This window comes from Callithrix jacchus, chromosome 12 (genome assembly GCF_049354715.1).
Source record: "Callithrix jacchus isolate 240 chromosome 12, calJac240_pri, whole genome shotgun sequence".
Taxonomy (NCBI): Eukaryota; Metazoa; Chordata; class Mammalia; order Primates; family Cebidae; genus Callithrix; species Callithrix jacchus.
Window position 1 is genome coordinate 101,010,425 of NC_133513.1, and position 20,836 is coordinate 101,031,260.

The window sequence follows — 20,836 nt, forward strand, 5'->3', positions numbered from 1 at the left end:
CACCAAATGCATGATAAATAAATAATTAATAAGTTGGACTGCATTGAAATTAAAAATTTCTGTTCTATAAAATACATTGTCAAGAGAATGAAAACATAAACCACAAACTAGGAGAAAAGCATTAGGGATAACTGATAAAGGGCTACTATCTAAAACATACAAATAGTACTAAGGCTCAACAATGAAGAATGAACTACCCAATTAAAAAAATCTAAGTCAAAGACCTTAATAAATACTTTGTCAAAGAAGACATACAACTAGCAAATAAGCATATTAAAGATGTTCCATGTTATGTCATCAGAAAAATGCAAATTAAAGCAAAGAGATACCACTACCTACCTACTAGAATGGCCAAAATCCATAACACTGACAATATCAAGTGTTAGGGACGATGTGGGGCAGCAGGAACTCCCATTCATTGTTGGTGGGAAAGCAAAATGCACCAGTTTAGAAGACAGTTTAGGGTCTTCCTATAGAGCTAAACATACTTTTACTATATGATCGAGCAATCATGCTCTCCTGTATTTTCTCAAACAAAAACCTGCACACAGGCCAGGTGCGGTGGCTCATGCCTGTAATTCCAGCACTTTGGGAGGCCGAGGCGGGTGGATCACGAGGTCAAGAGATCGAGACCATCCTGGTCAACATGGTGAAACCCTGTCTCTACTAAAAATACAAAAAATTAGCTGGGCATGGTGATGCATGCCTGTAATCCCAGCTACTCAGGAGGCTGAGGCAGGAGAATTGCCTGAACCCAGGAGGCAGAGGTTGTAGAAAGCTGAGATCGCGCTATTGCACTCCAGCCTGGGTAACAAGAGTGAAACTCCGTCTCAAAAAAAAAAAAAAACCTGCACACAGATGTTTCCAACTTTAACCATAATTGCCAAACCATCAAAGCAACAAAGATACCCTTCAGTAGATGAATGGTAAATACCTGTTATTAGATATTTGTCCAAAATTATAAAATTTATACTACCAAATGTTAACTTTAATGTAAACTATGGTGTTGGGGTGTGAATAATGTGCCAGGGTAGGCTTATGAGTTGCAACTATCTGGTGTGGTATATTGATTGATACATGGGGAGTCTGCATGTGTGGCGGCAGCAGGTGTATGAGAGATCTCTCTACCTTCTTCTCAATTTTTTTTTGTGAACCAAAAATTGCTGTAAAAAATAAAGTCTATTTTAAAAATATGAACATTCAATTAGATAATATTAACGAGGTGCTTTGTACAATTGTGGGCATAGTATAAATATGCTAATAATTATTGAGATTTACCTTTTAAAAATATGGTTTTGAGGTTTTAATAAGTTAAAATACCCTATAATATTTCTTTTTCCTGAAAGCTGCTAGAAAAATACAATTCTTAACATTTAATTCTCAATGTTCTGTCTATTTCTGTTAATTAACAGTCACTTATCCAAAGTTGATTAGACTAAGAGCATATAGGCCACATCTAACTAGAACTCCAGAGAGTTTACTTTATTATCTATGTCAAGAACACATCTAGAAGTAACTCTAGCAATGGTTTTTCTTTTTTTTTTTCCTCAGAGTTTGTTAGATTACATTGCAGAACACATCACTGATCAGGAAGCTTATGAGTCTTAAATTATTGTTGTCAAGGCCATCTCATAAATTTAAGAGACAACTTTAGCTTTCAGATTTGTTAGTATATTGCTGTCTCTCAGCATCAGTGTCTCTCAGCATCAGTGGGAGATTGGTTCCAGTACCCCTTAAGATAACAAAACACTTGGATGCTCACTTTCCTTATATAAAATGATGATATCTGCATGCAACATACATGCATCCTCCTGTTTATATCGTTTCTAGACTACTTATAATATCTTATAAAATGTAAACACTATATAAGTAGTTGTTATATTTTTATGTTTTTTTATTGTTGTAATGTTATTTTGGGGGAGTTTCTTTTGCATATTTTTGATCTGCATTTGGTTGAATCTGCACACACAAAACCCTCCAACATGGAGGACCAATTGTAATAGTCTCAGATCCCTTCACTGGGGAAAACAGTTTACTAAAACATCAGTCACTTCAGCAGGCTTGCAATTTTGCAAACAAACATCTGTTTGTTGTGCACAGACACGTAGAGTGTCTGAAGCCAGAAGGGAAACACTGGAACCCAATTTGTTGGTGTAAATTGTCAAAACACCTAAGTGTTGTCTCTTGGTGAGTTCTGTGTGGATGTGTACACAGCTGCTCAATTACAGTGAGCAATCAATCACTGAGAAGTTTCACTGCATTCACTGTGTGAGAGAAGGAAGCCTGGCCTCAACTCAGGGTTGTCACTATGGGTGACTTGGGAGATTTCTGTTTGTATCACCTCAAACTTTATTAGCAACATCCCCAAACATTTTAAGTAAATACATAACCATCAAAAACAAAAACAAAACAACAATTCTGAATAGTCAAATGCAGTTACAAATCAACTATTGTAGCCCTGTTCACAAGGCTAGCTAGCAGACACTGTCTCTAAAAAAAAAAAAAAAAAGTGATTTATCAAAACAGCTAGAATTAGACCATGAACAATAAGCAAGAGATTGTTCTGTTGTTCCTGCTTCAAGAAAATGATAAAAAGACTAAATAATTGATTTTTATGTTAAATGAATGCTAGTTACAGGCCATTTCACCATACTCCAATTTTGGCCCATTATTGATAATGTTATATGTATGTATTGATAAATTATTTATCTTTTGTTACTTTAACCCTACCTTATTTTGCATATGTTCTGACTTCAGAACAAAAGGCTGTTTTCCCTTTATTTTGAAATTGGAAGTAGGTGTAAAGAGATTATTCACTAAACCAGATTATATTCAGAGTGCAGTCCTTCTCCTATTCCAGCTAATCATAAAAGGCATTAAACTCAAATGCACAGTATAAGAGCAAAACCCAGACTAAAGCAGTACATTTTCATTTCAATTCCATTCGTTATTTTTACAGTATTACTATAATAGAAACTGTTTAATTTTGTCATTATGGAAAGTTGCTCACTGAATTGTGCCTTGAAATCAAGAATATCAAAGATTATCTTTTTCTAAGTACCCAGTTGTAGGTGACATTTTCATTCAGGAAGCTTAGTGTATCAGGCAAAGCATAGACAGGTCAAACTGAGGAGAAAGAAGCTCTGGAAAAAGCACTGAGCTTGACCCTAAGCTCTGTCATTAAGGAGGTACATGACCCTGAACAAGTCATATCACTCCTACAATAGTTTCATAAATGGAACCTTGCTGTATACTATTCAATGTTTCCATGCCTTTGCAAAAGCTGTTCCCATTGCAAGAATATCATTCTTTCTGAAACTCCTTAATTTCCAGGTAGTATGTTCTTTTTCTTTCCTCAAGTTTTTGCCAATGTGATGCCTCAGTAGATTTTATCTGGCTCTTTTTACATAGACCTGACTGTAAATGGTTTAAATATATATATTATATACATCAATACACTGAAGCCCAAATGTATATTGTGCATATAAAATATTACAATAATAGGATTTATAAATCACTCTCTATTTTGATTTTGTCTACATGTTTTCTGGACCTGTCAGATATATATGTCTTAAAAACAGAAAGTGTACCTTGCTCGACTATGTCTTCATATTATCTAGTATTCACTAGTATGCATTTAGTAAATAATGAATAGTTTCTAAATAAAGTAACATGTTAATAGTTTTATGTAAAGTGACATGTAAATAGTTTATAAATTAAGTAATGTTACTGTGCTCTCCATCTCACAGAATGTCAAATTTGTGAAATTATGACAATTAAAATGTCTTTGAACTTTACCAAAGTATGCATATGTCAAAAATTTTTATACCCTCCCAAAGAGACAAGGGGAATCATAATTGCTCATCAATGAAATAAAAATTTCAATGTTGTAAAACCACTAATGACCAACCTCAAGCTGCTCATAGGCAAAGGAAAATCAATACTAGATATTGAGTCAAAAATATATATAGCCATGCTATTTGTGTTTGTTTCTTTGTTTTGTTTTGTTTACAATAGATACAGAGTATATAGAGATGTAAGAAATTGCAATGGAGATACAGTCTGAAAGAGAATCAAAATGCTGAGAATATTTAAGAACATTCTTTCACCTGCCTACATTTTATTTGGCAGGTCTGCTTCTGAAATCCAGGGCCTTTTCCTCCTTGAGAGCATCTTGGTTGAAGAACATTGATTTCTGCAGGGTACATGCTCCTTCAGTACTATCCAGGATCACATGAGGCATCAAGCTAGCCATGTGCAGAAAGCAGAAACTGGACCCCTTTCTGACACCTTACACTAAAATTAACCCCAGACGGATTAAAGGCTTAGACATAAGACCTAACACCATAAAAATCCTAGAAGAAAACCTAGGCAAAACCATTCAGGACAGAGGCATAGGCAAGGACTTCATGACTAAAACACCAAAAGCATTGGCAACAAAAGCCAAAATAGACAAATCAGACCTAATTAAACTCCAGAGCGTCTGCACAGCAAAGGAAACAATCATTAGAGTGAATCGGCAACCAACAGAATGGGAAAAAATTTTTGTAATCTACCCGTCTGACAAAGGACTTATATCCAGAATTTACAAAGAATAAAACAAATTTACAAGAAACCAACAAACCCATTCAAAAGTGGATGAAGGATATGAACAGATACTTTACAAAAGAAGACATACATGATGCCAACAAACATATGAAAAAATGCTCATAATCACTGGTCATTAGAGAAATGCAAATCAAAACTACATTGAAATACCATCTCACGCCAGTTAGAATGGCGATCATTAAAAAATCTGGAGACAACAGATACTGGAGAGGATGTGGAGAAATAGGAACACTTTTACACTATTGGTGGGAATGTAAATTAGTTCAACCATTGTGGAAGACAGTGTGGCAATTCTTCATGGATCTAGAACCAGAAATTCCATTTGACCCAGCAATCCCATTACTGAGTATATATCCAAAGGATTATATATTGTTCTATTATAAAGCCACATGCACATGTATGCTCATTGCATCACTCTTTACAATAGCAAAGACTTGGAACCAACCCAAATGCCCATCAGTGATAGACTGGACAGGGAAAATGTGGCACTTGGAACACTCTGCAGTCATAAAAAATGATGAGTTCTTGTCCTCGTCCTTGTCCAGGACATGGATGAACCTGGAAACCATCATTCTCAGCAAATTGACACAAGAACAGAAAATGAAACACCGCATGTTCTCACTCTTAGGCAGCTGTTGAACAATGAGAACACATGGACACAGGGAGGAGAACATCCCACACTGAGTGAGGTCTGTTGGGGGGAATTAGGGGAGGGACAGTGGTGGGTAGGGAGTTGGGGAGGGATAACATGGGGAGAAATGCCAGATGGGGATGGAGGCAGCAAACCACATTGCTGTGTATGTACCTATGCAACAATCTTGCATGTTCTTCACATGTACCCCAGAACCTAAAGTGCAATAATATATATATATATATATTTTACATATATATACTTTACACACACACACACACACACACATATATATATATACACACACACACACACTTTACACACACAAGAAATACCAGAGAACTAAATGTTACTACTGGAAAGAGCTCAGAGAGAAAGGTCATTATGGCCAGAACAGCACTGAGTCACCCCCAGTTGCTGCTGGTGGATGGTTATCCAGTGTACTACATCTTTAATTCTGAATCTATTGCAGAATTTATTTTTGGATACTGGGATAACATGGAAACAAGTACTTACTTTCTTTGGTAGACTTGAGGAAGAATACAACATATCCCAACTACAGTGGCTGGAACATGTTCCCCTTGCTGTTAAAACTCCTGCTGTGTGAGGATAGGGAAAGGGGAATACATAATGCCTACTAACTGAGGATATTCATATTTATCTTTCTTTCCCACTAAATATAATAAACTCCATAAAACATCTCTCACCTAGCATAAAGCCTAATACCCTAACACATAACTGGTAATTAACAAATGTTTAATAAAAATAATTAAGAAAATAGATTCTTTTTTTTCCTTTTTCTTTTTTGAGATAGGTTATGTTCTGTCACTCAGTCTGCAACGCAGTGATGCAGTCTTGGTTCTTAGCAACCTCTGTCCCCTAGGGTCAGAGCAATCCTGCCACCTTAGCCTCCCGGGCATCTGGAACTACAGGCATACACCACTAATCCTGGCTAATTTATGTATTTTTCATAGAGATAGGGTCTCACCATGTTGCCCAGACTGGTCTCAAACTCCTGGACTCAAGTGATCTGTTAGTCTTGGCCTCCCCATGTGCTAACATTACAGACGTTAGCAACTATGCTAGTGTAAGTGGACATTCTTAATAGTGACATACTCAGAGACAATGGTGCCTCAAGTCTACTCAATGAAGGGAATGTCATAAATGTGAAGAAATTGGGAGTTTAAAAACTTACGTAGGGCAACATTAACTCAGGTATCCATCTCCCCACAAAAAGTGCATTCAGGTGATGTGTTGAGTGAGGCAGATGTGCACATGCCTTTACCTCGATTCTGGTTTTACTCAGCATCCTCTAAGAGCCCCAGTAGGAGAAGAGAGAAAGAAATGAGATCCAAGTCAGGTCCTGCCATTGTCAGCTATGTAACTTGTACATATAACTACGGCTTTCTAGATTCGCCATTTTCTGATCTAAAAAATGGTGAGGAATCTGGCAGGTCACTTTGTGCTTCTAATGAAATTTCTTCCAGATAGACCTGACAGCAAAGGTGAGTGAAGGTCTGAGCCCAGGCTCAGGCTAATAAGTCAACAAAAACAATCAATGCATTTCTGATACCTCAATTTTCTTTTTTAAGATTCAAGTACATACCTCAATGAACTTCAAAATATGTCTGTTTGTTCTCATATAAAACAAGTTTTTGTATATATAACCTTCTAAGCATAAAACACTTTGTAGAAGCAGAGACAGTTGTAGCCTGTGATTTCTAGTAGTGCTTAGTGTCCCACCCCCTGCCCTCATGGGTACCACATCTTAGCTGCAAAAGCAAAGAGATACATGATATTTCTTTTATATCCATAATCTAATTTAGAAAATAATTTTGAAAATTCCCCTCCCTCTTTGCCTCAAATTGACAAGAATTTTTTTCTTGTGCTATATGATAATCTGTATGATTTCTTCTGTATGATAGTGAACATTTGCCTTTGAATAGTAAATTTAGGAAACAGTAAACTTTAAGAGTAACTGTTAGTAAACCCTTGAATTAATTAAGCATCCATTATTGATTGAGTGAATTCATTGTCTCTAAGCCATCCTACTTCTAAATAAATCAAACCAAGTTAAATATAAAATGTCACCTTCTTTAAAAGTACGGCATAAATGTCATAATATTTTGCTGGTATTTATACCAGCTGACCCACTTGCTTCAAACTTCTATGTTTTGTGTTCAAAGAAAATGCCTAGGTTGCTGAGAGTTAATAGATAATAAGGGGACAAATAGGCATGGTGGCTCATGCCTATAATCCCAGCACTTTGGGAGGCCAAGGCAGGCAGATCACTTGAGGTTGGGAGTTCCACACAACCTGGCCGATATGGTGAAACCTTGTCTCTACAAAAATCATAAAAATTAGCCGGGCATGGTGGTGCACATCTGTAATCTCAGCTACTTAGGAAACCGAGTAGGAGAATTGCTTGAACCTGGAAGGCAGAGGTTGCAGTGAGCCGAGTTTGCGCCATGGCACTCCAGCCTGGACAACAGAATAAGACTCTGACCCTTGCTCCCTCCCCCAAAAGTATGAAAAATTGTGTAATAAGGAGTTCTAGGATTATTTCACAAGAAGAACATATTTGTTCTCTAAGTTTCCTGCAAAAAAAAAGTGCCAGATTTTCTTCCACGATGCCCTTCTAAATTGAGTCAAGATCTGCTTTACTGCTGGAAACCCAAAGGAAAGTCTCTATTGGCAGTAGTTTTGGGGAGGTAGATATTGCCAAAAGGTTATTAAGGCCTTTAAATCAGAATGCCATCTTTGACCTCTAGAATAAAGAGGCAGAAACTTCAGCCTTACAAGGTAAAATATTAGCAATTATTAGCCTCCGGGATACATGCCCAACTTTGAAAAACTCGCCCAAGAATATGTCCCTAAGTCATTATGGATGACAATTCATGTTGTGAAAAGAATTTTCCAGCATTCAGAACAACTTATCAGCAAGTTGTCTTTGGGGAAACAAAACAAACAATAGAATTTAATCTGTATTAAGAAAAAGGCATCGGTACCCTTGCAACTGATAATTTCTTTACATTTAACACTTCGTATCACTTCTACTCCACTTTGAAACAGATATCCAAAGGTAATTTGTATCAATATGAGCCTAACACAGAGGTTATTGCTGACCTAGTACTTCCAGCTACCAAGCTTTTTTTGCTGTACAAAAACATTTCTTGGTATCAACATATTATAGGATTCAAAAATATCTGCTGTCTGAGTCAAACGAAGTCAAGTAGAAATGAGAGAGTTAAAAGACTTGTTGAAGGGCCTCCAACTGCTGAGAACACTGCTTAATCATGATCAGAAATAACATTTGATGATCTTATCCTTTGGAAGATCAAGATCTTAATTTTATTCAGTTCTGGTTCAGAATTGAGGAATTTACATAGAACGATATCAAAAAAGAAGGGCTATGGCGAGTTGCTGGATATAATAAAGGATAACTCATACTTCAATAACTTGTTAATTAAACTTCTGATATGACACTGTATCAGAAGTTTTGTGTGTGTGTGTGTGTGTGTGTGTGTGTGTGTGTAAAGCTCAATGTCACTTATCACCAGGGAAATGCAAACCAAAAATACAAGATACCACCCTTATACCTGTCATGTTGACCATTTATATATATATATATGAGAAAAGTATTGACAAGAATGTGGAAAAACTGAAATCCTTTAACACCACTGGTCCATGTCTTAGTCTGTTTTATGTTTCTGTGACAGAATACCAACGACTGAGAAATGTATACTGAGCAGAAATATATTTGGCTTCGTGTTCTGGAAACTGGGAAACTCCAAGAACATGTGGCATCCAGCCAGGGTCTTTGTGTTGCATCATCTCATGGCAGAAAGAAGAAGGGCAAGAGACTGTGACAGCAAAGAGCACATGGGAGGCTGAACTCACTTTGTAACAAACCTACTCTCACCGTAACTAATCCACTCCCACAATGTGGATATTAATCACGTCTTATTAAGCCCATCTCCTAGCAGTGTCGATTCAGAGATTAAGTTTCTAGCATGTGAAATTTGGGGATATATTCCAACCATAGCAGTGGGAAAATAAAAAGGGCACAGCCACTATGGAATATAATATGATGATGTATCAAAAATAAAAAGAACTGTCATGTGACTCAGCAATCCTGCTATTAGATATTTATCCAAAATAATTGAAATCAGGATCTCAGATATTAGCACTCCTATATTCATTGCACACTATTCACAATAGTCAAGTTATGGAAACAGCCTAAGTTATCTGTTGGTATGTGAATGGATAAGAAAACTATGGTATCCACATACAGTGAAATACTATTTAGCGTTAATAAGGATATTATGTGATGTGACAATGTGGATGAACCTTAAGGGCATTATGGTAAGTAAAATTAAAAATTTAACAGAAAGACAGATGCCTCATGATTCCACTTACACAAGGTATCTAAAATAGTTGAATTTATAGAATCAAAAAGTGGAATGGTATTTACAAGAGGCTGGAGAAAGAAAAATATGAAGATTTATTTATCAACTGACATAAAGTTTCAGTCAAGCAAAATGAATAAGCTCTAGAGAACTGCTGTGTAACACTGGACCTGCCATCAACAATAATGTATTAGAAGGTTACAAATTTGTTGAGATCAGATCTCCTGTTAACTGTCTTTAACACAATAAAATACAATTAAAAACAAATCTACTGTGCCAAAAGTCCTTAAGAAAAAAATAAATACTCAGCTTTTACTGGCACTAGTGGTAATGGTGACTGAAGAAATGAAAAGAAAATCAAGAAAATGTAGACAAATTATTTACCCATTTCTGAAGGTAAGATCAGGAAGCAAAGCCTCAAGTCTTCTGTAGTGGACATTTAATGAAGGCTACAAAATAACTGTTTTGCTAAGTTGTATTGTTTTTTTTTTTGTTTTTTTTTTAATTTTTTATTGGATTATAGGTTTTGGGGTACATGAGCAGAGCATGCAAGACAGTTGCGTAGGTACACACATGGCAGTGTGCTTTGCTTTTCTTCTCCCCTTCACCCACATTTGGCATTTCTCCCCAGGCTATCCCTCCCCACCTCCCCCTCCCACTGGCCCTCCCCTTTTCCCCCCAATAGACCCCAGTGTTTAGTACTCCCCTTTCTGTGTCCATGTGTTCTCATTTTTCATCACCCACCTATGAGTGAGAATATGCGGTGTTTCACTCTCTGTTCCTGTGTCAGTTTGCTGAGGATGATGTTTTCCAGATTCATCCATGTCCCTACAAACGACACGAACTCATCATTTCTGATTGCTGCTTTAAGAGTGGAGCAACTTCTAAAATGTTGATGTGTTAATTGATTTGAATGTTGGTCACCCATGTGACTAACTTTTGAACTTGTCCAATTGTGTATACTTCTGTGCATATACAATAACTACCTCTAACTATATTTTATATAGTATATATGATATATACAACATTTAAAAGATAAAAACAATATCATAATATTGTTTTTGTTAACAATAACACATCAACATTTTAGAAGTTGCTCCACTCTTAAAGATACCCACTATTCTTTCTTGAAACTAATAGATTAGTTGTGCCTGTTTTTTTTTTTTTTTTTACTGAATATAAACAGAATGTTATAGTATGTACCATTATGTTGGCTTCCTTCCATCAACATCGTGTTTGTGAGATTGGTCTTTCTTTTTGCTTGCTTTTCTAGATTGTTCATATGCATTTCTGTATTGTTTAGCACTGAGTGAATATACTGTATTTTATTTATCCATTCAAATTTTTAGAGAGTTTTGAATAGTTTGCTCAAGTTACCTTTAAATGATTTGGCTTCGAATATTTATAATTCTCATGTTATAAATTTGTTATTCAAAATACAAAGTGGTGTATATTATACACTAAAATATGCCTAGGAAAAAACCTGTAGCAGGTTTATCAAACAGTACTTGTGAACCTTCGATCATTTTTAGGTTCTATTTCTTATTTTAAAATTTTCCAAACTTAATATATTTTATTAAAGTATTTGGGGCAAAATATCTCATAAAATAGGTTAATCTCATCACATTTTATAAGAATCTACTAATTGCTTGAAAAAAGCAGTAAGCCAAGCTTTTAACATAGGAGTGGAATGACTTTTTTCTCTGAACAGCATTCCCAAGGTAAAAAATGGAGGTTAGTAAACAGTAATCACTATTTGCTGACTTATTTACGTGAAACTTACTAATCAGTCTGAGTTCGCTGTAGGGGATAAGAGAGAAGATAATTAATCCTCAAATCCCCTGGCAGAATTTATTACAATCACAACATTTTATAGGGTTGAGAGATGTGCTCTCCTATTGACATATTTACATAGTAATGTTGCAATCTTCATAATGTAACATATATGGCAAATTAAAAAAAATTAAGTGATAGCATGTTTACCTATTAGCAGATTGTTATCAAAACTCTCCTATTTGTCAAGATTCCAGTATATAGTTCCCTGTCTTTTATGATTCTTCATACGTACCTTCTATCCATGTTTTCATCATTCCCAGATGGTTTATTAAATCTATCTAAGGCGCCAGTTGGCTGGGATGTTCGTAAATATAAACAATTAACAATAGACAACAACATACATGATCTCCTTTGACACCCCTGTAGTACACATCTCCATGCTCACCTTCTTTATCTTTCCCCTTACTAGTAAGATCTCCGTCACAGGAATAGGGCAGTTCATGGAATATGGACAATTTCTAAGCTGTGTCTCTGCTTTTCTGGCTGAGGGTTTTTACTAGTAACACGGGGCCTGCTTAGCAGTGTTCAGAGCATATGTGAAGTAAGGACATAGAGCACACTCAGAGACAACCCTCAATTCTAGTTTCTAACCATCCCAGCAAGATAGAACCCTGGTTAGGTGGTAACTCACTTAGCAATCTGCATAATCTCTTGGCTTTTTCTGCAACTCCTCCTTCATCCACTCCCTTATTGCGTTCTGCTCTCTGAAATTATCTCCTAAATAAATCATTTTATCCGAATGTTTTTCTCAGATAGAGCTTTGGGAGAAACCGAACTCAGACATTCCTTCTCTTATTAATTTAAACTCATCTAAAGCCATATTAATGGACATCAACTGAATCCCAAAACTTCAGTTCAAAGAGCTGTTATGTTAATACATCTATTTATAGAGCAGGGTGATTTAAACAGGATCCTTTACTGAAGCATTTATTTATTACAGAACCTTAAGTGAATGAAAGTGATCCCTGAGGAGGGAGAGATTACTAAAAAGTGATTTCCGAATGTACTTGATCAAAGGATTTTTTAGTTGTGTATCATTGGCCAAGCCGATGTTTATTGTTAGAATACATTTTAGTAAATTATAAAAACACTTCAAAACTCAAATATTTAAACTATCCAAGCTACTAATGGAAAGAAGAAATGTCAAGGCAGTAGAGACTCTTGCAAAGAGAAAGGTGAAAATCTGTAAAGACATGGGGTTCTTACTGTGCTGCTCTGGGACCAGCTCCTACCAACCAGCCTCACTCCTCACTTGTAGAGAAGCTTTCTTGATATATTACAGCCCTTAGTATTCTGAATTGTGAAGGATGTTGGACTTAAAACCCAATAAATTTTTACATTCTATGACTTTATTATCCATTGACATGTTTTTTGGTTGATATTGAATCTAGTAAGAAGGTAGTCTTATTTGAGTTTATGACAAGCCTGTGTATCAAGTAAGGCACTTTCCGCTGCAAGAAGCAAAAAGACCAACCAAATGATTGTAAACCATAAAGGAATTTACCAGCTTATGTAACCACAAAGGCAAAGCTTAAGTAGTTTCAGAAATAACTTAAAGCAGGGCTTGAAAAATATCACCAGGATCACTTTATTTCACCTCTCTGCTCAGCTTTATTCTCTTTCTTTGCTGCTTTTGTTCTCAGGCAGGTGTGATCCTTGTCCCAAGATGTGAACCATATGCTGTGTTGCCAGCACTAAATGCATCCGGTAAAGGTTTATCTGGATGTAGCCCTATCGTAAGTTGAGTAGCTTCTGTACTTTTATTTAGCTGAGCAGGATGAACATACATGACCACTTCCTCCCTGTTTCTTTTAAGGGCAAGAGGCTGATAAGAAGATGAGCAGGTAAGCAGAACAATTATCACTGCCTTCCCTGTTCTCCTCTGACCGACTTTACCATGATGGCAGTATCGTTCGTACATGTTCACTGAATGGGAGAACTTTAGTTATTTAACTCCAGATAGAAGCATTTACTTACTTTAAAAACCCATAGAACCTGTTATGTAAGAGTTATTCAAACATAGTTTGAGTCATAATATTGGAAGATGATGCAATGAGAAATGTAAATTATTCCAGTTCCTGTATATTATTTAAAAATGAAATTTAAAATGAGAAGATACCTGTCCATAAACATACAACAATAGATCACTTTTGTTGCTTTGACCATGTTGAGATAAAAAATGATTTTCCTTCTCTACAGTTTATTATACAGATTGTGAACTTCAGCTTTGGCGAATGTCTAGAGCAGTTAAAGTTCTGACAGAAAGACATTTCAATCAAATGTGAAAGTGGTGTTGGGACCCTTGTGGGAATAATTTTGCTGTTGTTCACACCTTGACTTGCTAGTAACTATTTATTCATTGGTTAATGCCCAAAAATAAGAATATGTAATAGGATGGGCTATGGGAAATGCATTCTCATCATGAACCAAAGTTAATGTGGCCTATGAAAGGAGGCTAAGGTGGCCATAGTCTTAGGAGTGGTGGTTATGCAGGCTCAGCTTTGCCACTTGCAAGAAGAAATATCACATAATGATACGGAACTTAACAGCTGAGACACTGATACACCCTTTCAGTTTTCTGTAAATGAGTATTTGCATTAAAATAGAAGGCAATATCAACAGGGGTCCTAATGTGACATGTATTACTATGTTTCAATAATAAGAATTGCTGGACAATATTTAAGAAATATAGGTCTATGCAATATACATTATTTTAAAAATAAGTAAACTAGTAACTGTCAATGGATAGTAGTTATAACATTAGATAAAAAAATTCTGGATTCCATCATCCTAAACATATATTTCTCAAGAATAATTTCTTGTATAGCATTTCATGACAAACATTAGAAGTCATTTATATTATTGTCTATGCATGTTGGGGGAAAGTATCAGTAGTGTTTTCCAATGACTTCTTCTCTCTGAATCCTGAGTCAGACTAGTGAGGAAGAATAAATATTTGTTTAGCCTAAATTTTTTGATGATAAGAATTTTATTTCAGTAGATACTTACTGATCTTAGGACCTTCACCAGCTTTAATGCTAAGGAACAAAACAAATGAACAAAAATTTAAGCTCTTATGGATACTTAACACTGCCTAGGCACTGTGCTCCATTCTTCACATATAGTATTTCATGTAATTCTCATGCTACCCTAGGAGTAGGTATAACTATCTTTATTTTGTGGATGTGAAGACTGAGACATAGAGAGGTTAAATTACACAAGTATCTGCTCTGAGGCATAGCCTAGACTTGATTTCTTGATTTTCTAACACATGGTGCTGCACTCTTCTGTTAGTCCCACGTGTCTGAGATTTGTTGACTTTATGCACACAAATAAATCAATGACACATTAATAGGCAGGATTAGGGAGGTTAAGCAGGTGTCATGTCACAGTTATAGTGGCACTGAAATAAGAGCACATCCAAATGACTGACAGTCATATTTAAAGTGCCAATCTTCCTTGAGCAAAACTTTGAAAAAAATTAACTTTATGGATACTTATGCAATCAAAGGTTTATATACAATCCTAGTTCCTTTTCTGTGACCACAATTACTTGGTCACAGAATCTAGAGGTAGTGAGAGGAATACACGCATTTTTGAGTAGCAGTTTGTGACTTCCACATTACTTAGTGAAAAAATATCAGGGCTATGAAGAGAGTCAGTAGTAAAGCAACTAGAGCCTGAAGTTTGGACAATATCGGGGGATGCAGAGGACAAATATCATTAGCATGGGCCATTCATAAACTTCTTACTGGTTTTCCTTTTCCCTTAGTCATGAGTCACATTGCTAAATAGTGGAGTATGTCGTGAGTCTTGTCTAGTGCCTGACAACATTGAAAGTAAGCAAAAACCTTGAAAAGATTGCCAATTGTTGTGGCAAACATCTCACATTCACACATTCATGAAGTTGGCATGTAAGGATTTCTAGTATAGGAATTTTAGCATATTCAGCTACTCCATTAAATACTGCAAAGAAACATTGCCCCTCCTACAGTACTTTCTCACAGCTGGATGTTTAAAAATGAGAAAACTCTTTTATATCTCCTCTGGAAAAGGAGTAGAAAGGGTGATACTGCCTCTCTTTGGCAGATGTGGGATTTTATGGTCAGTCTGCGGAGGTGTCCATGAAGTATCAGGGGCCATTCATGCCCACAGCCTCAAGTTCCAGTGCACTCTGAAGGAAATCAACTCTTTTCATATGGCCACAGATGATCATATCAGGGCTCAAGCTCAGCACATATGATCAAAGCAGAGAGAGACCAAGGGTCTCTCAGGTGATTAGGAATCAATCCTTGATAAATTGGGATACTCTGTATTTGAGTAGCAATGTGACATAAAACTTTTTAGTGAAAAGTATATATAATATGTATGCTCAAATATTTCATAGTAGTGAATAAAAGGTGTTACCCATTTCTCAATGAAATATTTGTAATAAGAATTTTTAAGACAACACACCCACCAGAGACAACAAAATTTGAATAGTAAATGTAGATCAATCTCATGATCCTCTGGCTTTATTATTTTTTCTTCAACTGCACTTTGGTCTCAAATATAATTGCACAAATCTCTGATGTTCTAAAAACATCATGGACCTAGTTTATAACTTTAACTTTTCATTTTCCAAACTTACTTGAGTCATTTTTGCAATGTCTGTGTCTCACCTCCTAATCCTGCCAAGGTACATTGTAATCAGTTTCACCATCATGAATCACATTAACTACTTCACTTCTCTTCACTTGGAAGTATCCCCAATAATCACTAATGCCAGAGTTCACAGTACATTATAAAATCTCTATACTACTTCTATTATGTAGATTTGATACCACTGACCATTTAATCCTTACAACTTATATTTTTGATATTTGTAACCATCTAGATATTTTACTCCTTGTATAGTATTTTCTATTTGTTTTCCTTCCTCAGCTTCTACCTTCCCTTTTTTTGCTCATTCTTCATATATATTAAATATATAAGAATTACATATATATAAAATACATAAGAATTATGAGTTTATTTGTGAGTTACATAGGAATATAAAGAATGAGCAAAAAATGCAAATATATATATAATACATATTTTCAAATTCTCATTTTTCTTACTTTACTTTTCTAAATAATAGCCAAGATCAATCTTAAATGTAATTACAATATGTATACTCTAATGACTCACAAACTTATCTCAACACCCGTACTTCTCTAATGAATTACAAATATATATATTTGGACCCTTCACAGTAAATATAGTCAAAAGATGACTAGCTCTTCTTTGTATTTGATGAGTCATTGGATTATTAAGTTTGAATGACTGATATGGTTTGGCTGTGTCCTCACCCAAATCTTATCTTGAAGTGTAATCACCAGATGTCACAAGAGGGAACCAGTGGGAGGTAACTGAATCATGGGGATGGTTTCCACCATGCTGATCTTGTGCAAATGAGTGAGTTCGCAGGAGATCTGATGGTTTTATAAGCATCTGGCATTTTCCCTGCTGGCACTTTCTCTCTCTCTTCTGCTGCCTTGTGAAGAGCGACCTTCAGAGACAATTGCGAATTTCCTGAGGCTTCCCCAGCCATGTGGAACTGTGAATCAATTAAACCTTTTTTTCCTTATAAATTACTCAGTCTTGGGCATTTCCTTATAGCAATGTGAGAAGGGACTAATAAAGTAAATTGGTACCAAGGTGGTGGGGCACTGCTGTAAGATGCCTGAAAATGTGGAAGCAACATTGGAACTGGGTAATGGGCAGAGGTTGGAACAGTTTGGAAGACTCAGAAGACAGGAAGATGTGGAAAAGTTTGGAACTTCCTAGAGACTCCTTGAATGGCTTTGGCCAAAATAATGACAGTGCTGGCTGAAAATGAAGTCCAGGCTGATTTGGTCTCAGATGGAGGTGAGAAACTTGTTGGGAACTGGAGTAAAGGCTGAGACTGGCAGCCCTTTGCCCTACCCTAGAGTTCTGTGTAACTTCTGACTTGAAGAGATGATTTATTTAGGGCATCTGGTAAAAGAAACATCTAAGTAGCAAGGCATTGAAGAGGTGGCAGAGCATAAAAGTTTGAAAAATATCCAGCCTGATGATGGAGCAGAAAAGAAAAACCCGTTTTCTGGGGAGAAATTCTAGCCAGCTGCAGAAATTTGCATAACTAAGGATGAACTGAATGCTAATTTCCAAGACAATGGGGAAAATGTCTCCAGGGCAAGTCAGAGAGCTGCTTGGCAGTGCCTCTCATCAAAGGTCAGGAGGCCTAAGAGGGAAAAATGGTTTCCTGGGGTGGGACGAGGGACACTTGGTATGTGCAGCCTCAGGAAGTGGTGCCCTGCATCTCAGCCACTCCAACCACAGCTAAAAGGGGTCGACGTACAGCTCAGGCTGTTGCTTCAGAGAGTGCAAACCCCAAGGCTTGGCAGCTTCCATATGGTGTTGAGTCTGCAGATGAGCAGAAGGCACTAATTAAGGTTTGGGAACTTCCACCTAGATTTCAGAAGATGTTTGGAAATGCCTGGATATTCAGTCAGAAATCTACTGCAGGCTCAGAGCCCTCATGGAGAACCTATGCTAGGACTGTGAAGAAGGGAAAATGTGGGGTAGGAGCCCCCACACAGAGTCACCACTGGTGTACCACCTTTCTCTAGACCCCAGGATCCTAGATCAACTGACAGCTTGTACCATGAGCCTGGAAAAGCCACAGACACTCAACATCAGCCATAAAAACAGTGGGAGAGGGTATGTATGCAGAGCCACAGGGGCAGAGCTACTCAAGGCTGTGCTAGTGCCCCTCTTGCATCAGCATGACCTGCATGTGAGACACAGAGTCAAAAAAAAATCATTTTTTTCTACAGACACTGTCAACAGACACTGAGGCCTCCTTGGGGGTGGAGGGTTGAGGAGGGTGAGGATCAGAAAAACTAACTCATAGGTACTAAGCTTAGTGCCTGGATGACAAAGTAATCAGTACAACAAACCCCCATCACAAATGTTTACCTACATAACGAACATACATGTACCCCTGAACCTAAAATAAAAGTAAAAAACAAAAAAGATCAAGATTTAAAACTACTGATAGTTAACAATGTGCCTAGTCAGTTTCAAAAGATAGCAGTCTCTTTGTCACATCTTAGTGAAAATACGTTATTATTTTCACCTCTTGAAACCATAGCCAAAACTGTTTTCTTTTTTTCACTTAAAATCTCTTTTCTCAAATCACATTGAAACATGGGTTGCTTGATTTGGTTAAGGAGGAAAGATGTTAGAGGGCTTGGCGGAGTGAACACGAAGAGAGAATGAATCCAGGTCTTGGGTGATAAGAAGATGGGTTAATTACTTCAACCACAAGGCATATGGTCCAAAAGAATCTGCATGATTGCTTCCTTGTGAATAAAAATAAAATAATTGAAAAAATAAATGTCTATTTGTCTCTGAGTCATTAACTAATATACTGTATATATTTATGTGTGTGGGTTTAGAACAAGAATATGTGTCAGAGTGGAAGGCAGAAAGAATAATTAACACATAAAATTTGTCCTCTGAATATTTTTAGAGAATGAGGTCCCAAAAATGCTTGAGAAGGGTAGGTATATAGAAAGCAAACAGTGTCGAGATTTGGAATCCCAGCTGGATTTGAGTTTGGACTTACTATCACTCTGAGCAAATCTTTACTCTTGTTTTTTATGCATCAACTAAATTTAATAATAATACATACTATACAGGGTTGTCCTGAGGTTTAAATGAGATGGTGTTTGTGAATGTGCTCCATAAACTATGGGTTCCATTTACACTGGGACCCATAAATTATAAATTACATTTATAATCTAATTATACTGAATTGTGAAGCCATTGTGGGATTTTTATAAAAGGTTTATAATATTCTGAGAGTATGGTTTTTTTTTTTTTGATATTACAGTGAAAATCCACAATACTATTGTAGTAGGAACATAGTTATATCCTTAAATATAAATGCAAGTGTTTTACATATATTGGTTTAGGGGGATCTTCTTCAGTGTTCTTAAGGCTGATATTATAATCAATCATGATTATCATAGCAGGTGTTAGTAGCAGTAGTAGTAAATGGTTATTAGAGAAATCATTTTTAATCTTTCAGTTTCTCAACAGAAATTAATTTAGGAACAACTTTACTTCTTGATTCATAAAATTGGTATATAGATAATACAGAAATGATATAGGCAAGTTTATCCTAAGATGTTAACAGTATTAGTGCTCTTCCTACCATTTTTTTTCCCTTTGTTCAGAGAATCAGAAAGAGAAATAGACTTCAGACCCACTCTCTAAACACCATGGATAAGATTTTCATTCACGAGATCAGGATGTTTCTTCACAGTTTCAGGTTTTTCTTAGTACTCCCACCCTTCCTTTGTTCTAGTTCCTAATCAATATTATGGCAGAAAGGCAGAGAATCTTGCTGTCCATTAATACAGCTGATTTCAGCAGATATTTCAGAATTCAGCTTAGAGAATAACTGAGCTAAAGAGAAAAAAAATATTTTATGATGTTTTTGTCTTTTTAATGATTGTGTGGCTGAAACTAGGCAATTTCTGCCAACACATCTACTGTGCCTTCGTCCATCTGAGCTTTAAATAAATCAGGTAATTGATCTCTTACTATTGCTCCTGGGAACTCTGTCATAATAATAGAACTGACTTTTAGGAAGTTTTTTTGTTTGTTTTTGTTTGTTTGATATAATATCCCCAGACTCAATTCTTGAGAAAATTTCCTCTGCACAATTTAACTTTCATAAAGAAATCAATGAGAATTAAAAAAAAAAACAAACAAAAAAAAAAAAAACAGAAAAGAAAGCACTTGGCAGATGGATTATGGCAAAGGGATCCTGGCTTGTAGGGGATGCAATACTTACAGAGCACATGCCAGAAGAGAAAGGAACAGGGCAGAGCCAGGTTAGATCAAAAGACAGGACTAGCTGGAGAGAATAATAGCCCCTCCATTTGCACCTGCACTATCAATGAAATCAGTGAAAATCCCCCCACCTTCTTCTTCCTGGCAACCTCTGAGCTGAAAGGAACCTCCAGATGCTGTTTTAGTCACATCAATGGAGTTAATTCTCATATTGTTAACCTCAAAATATTTATTTCACTAAAATCACTCATTTTTTTTCAGGTTAACAGGCTTAGCACGTTAAGTATCAGCTGTGGGGGCATTTGGAAAAGTGGATAAAACAACTCTCCTCCAGGTTGTAATAGAATGATGTTTTCCCATAGACACCCACTCATCCCCACCTCCTTTGTTTATATCTCCATGACTATCTGGTTTGAACATTGGCTTCTTACAGTAGTGGATCTTTGAAGGCAATGACAGAATGGCAGACATATAGAAAACAAAA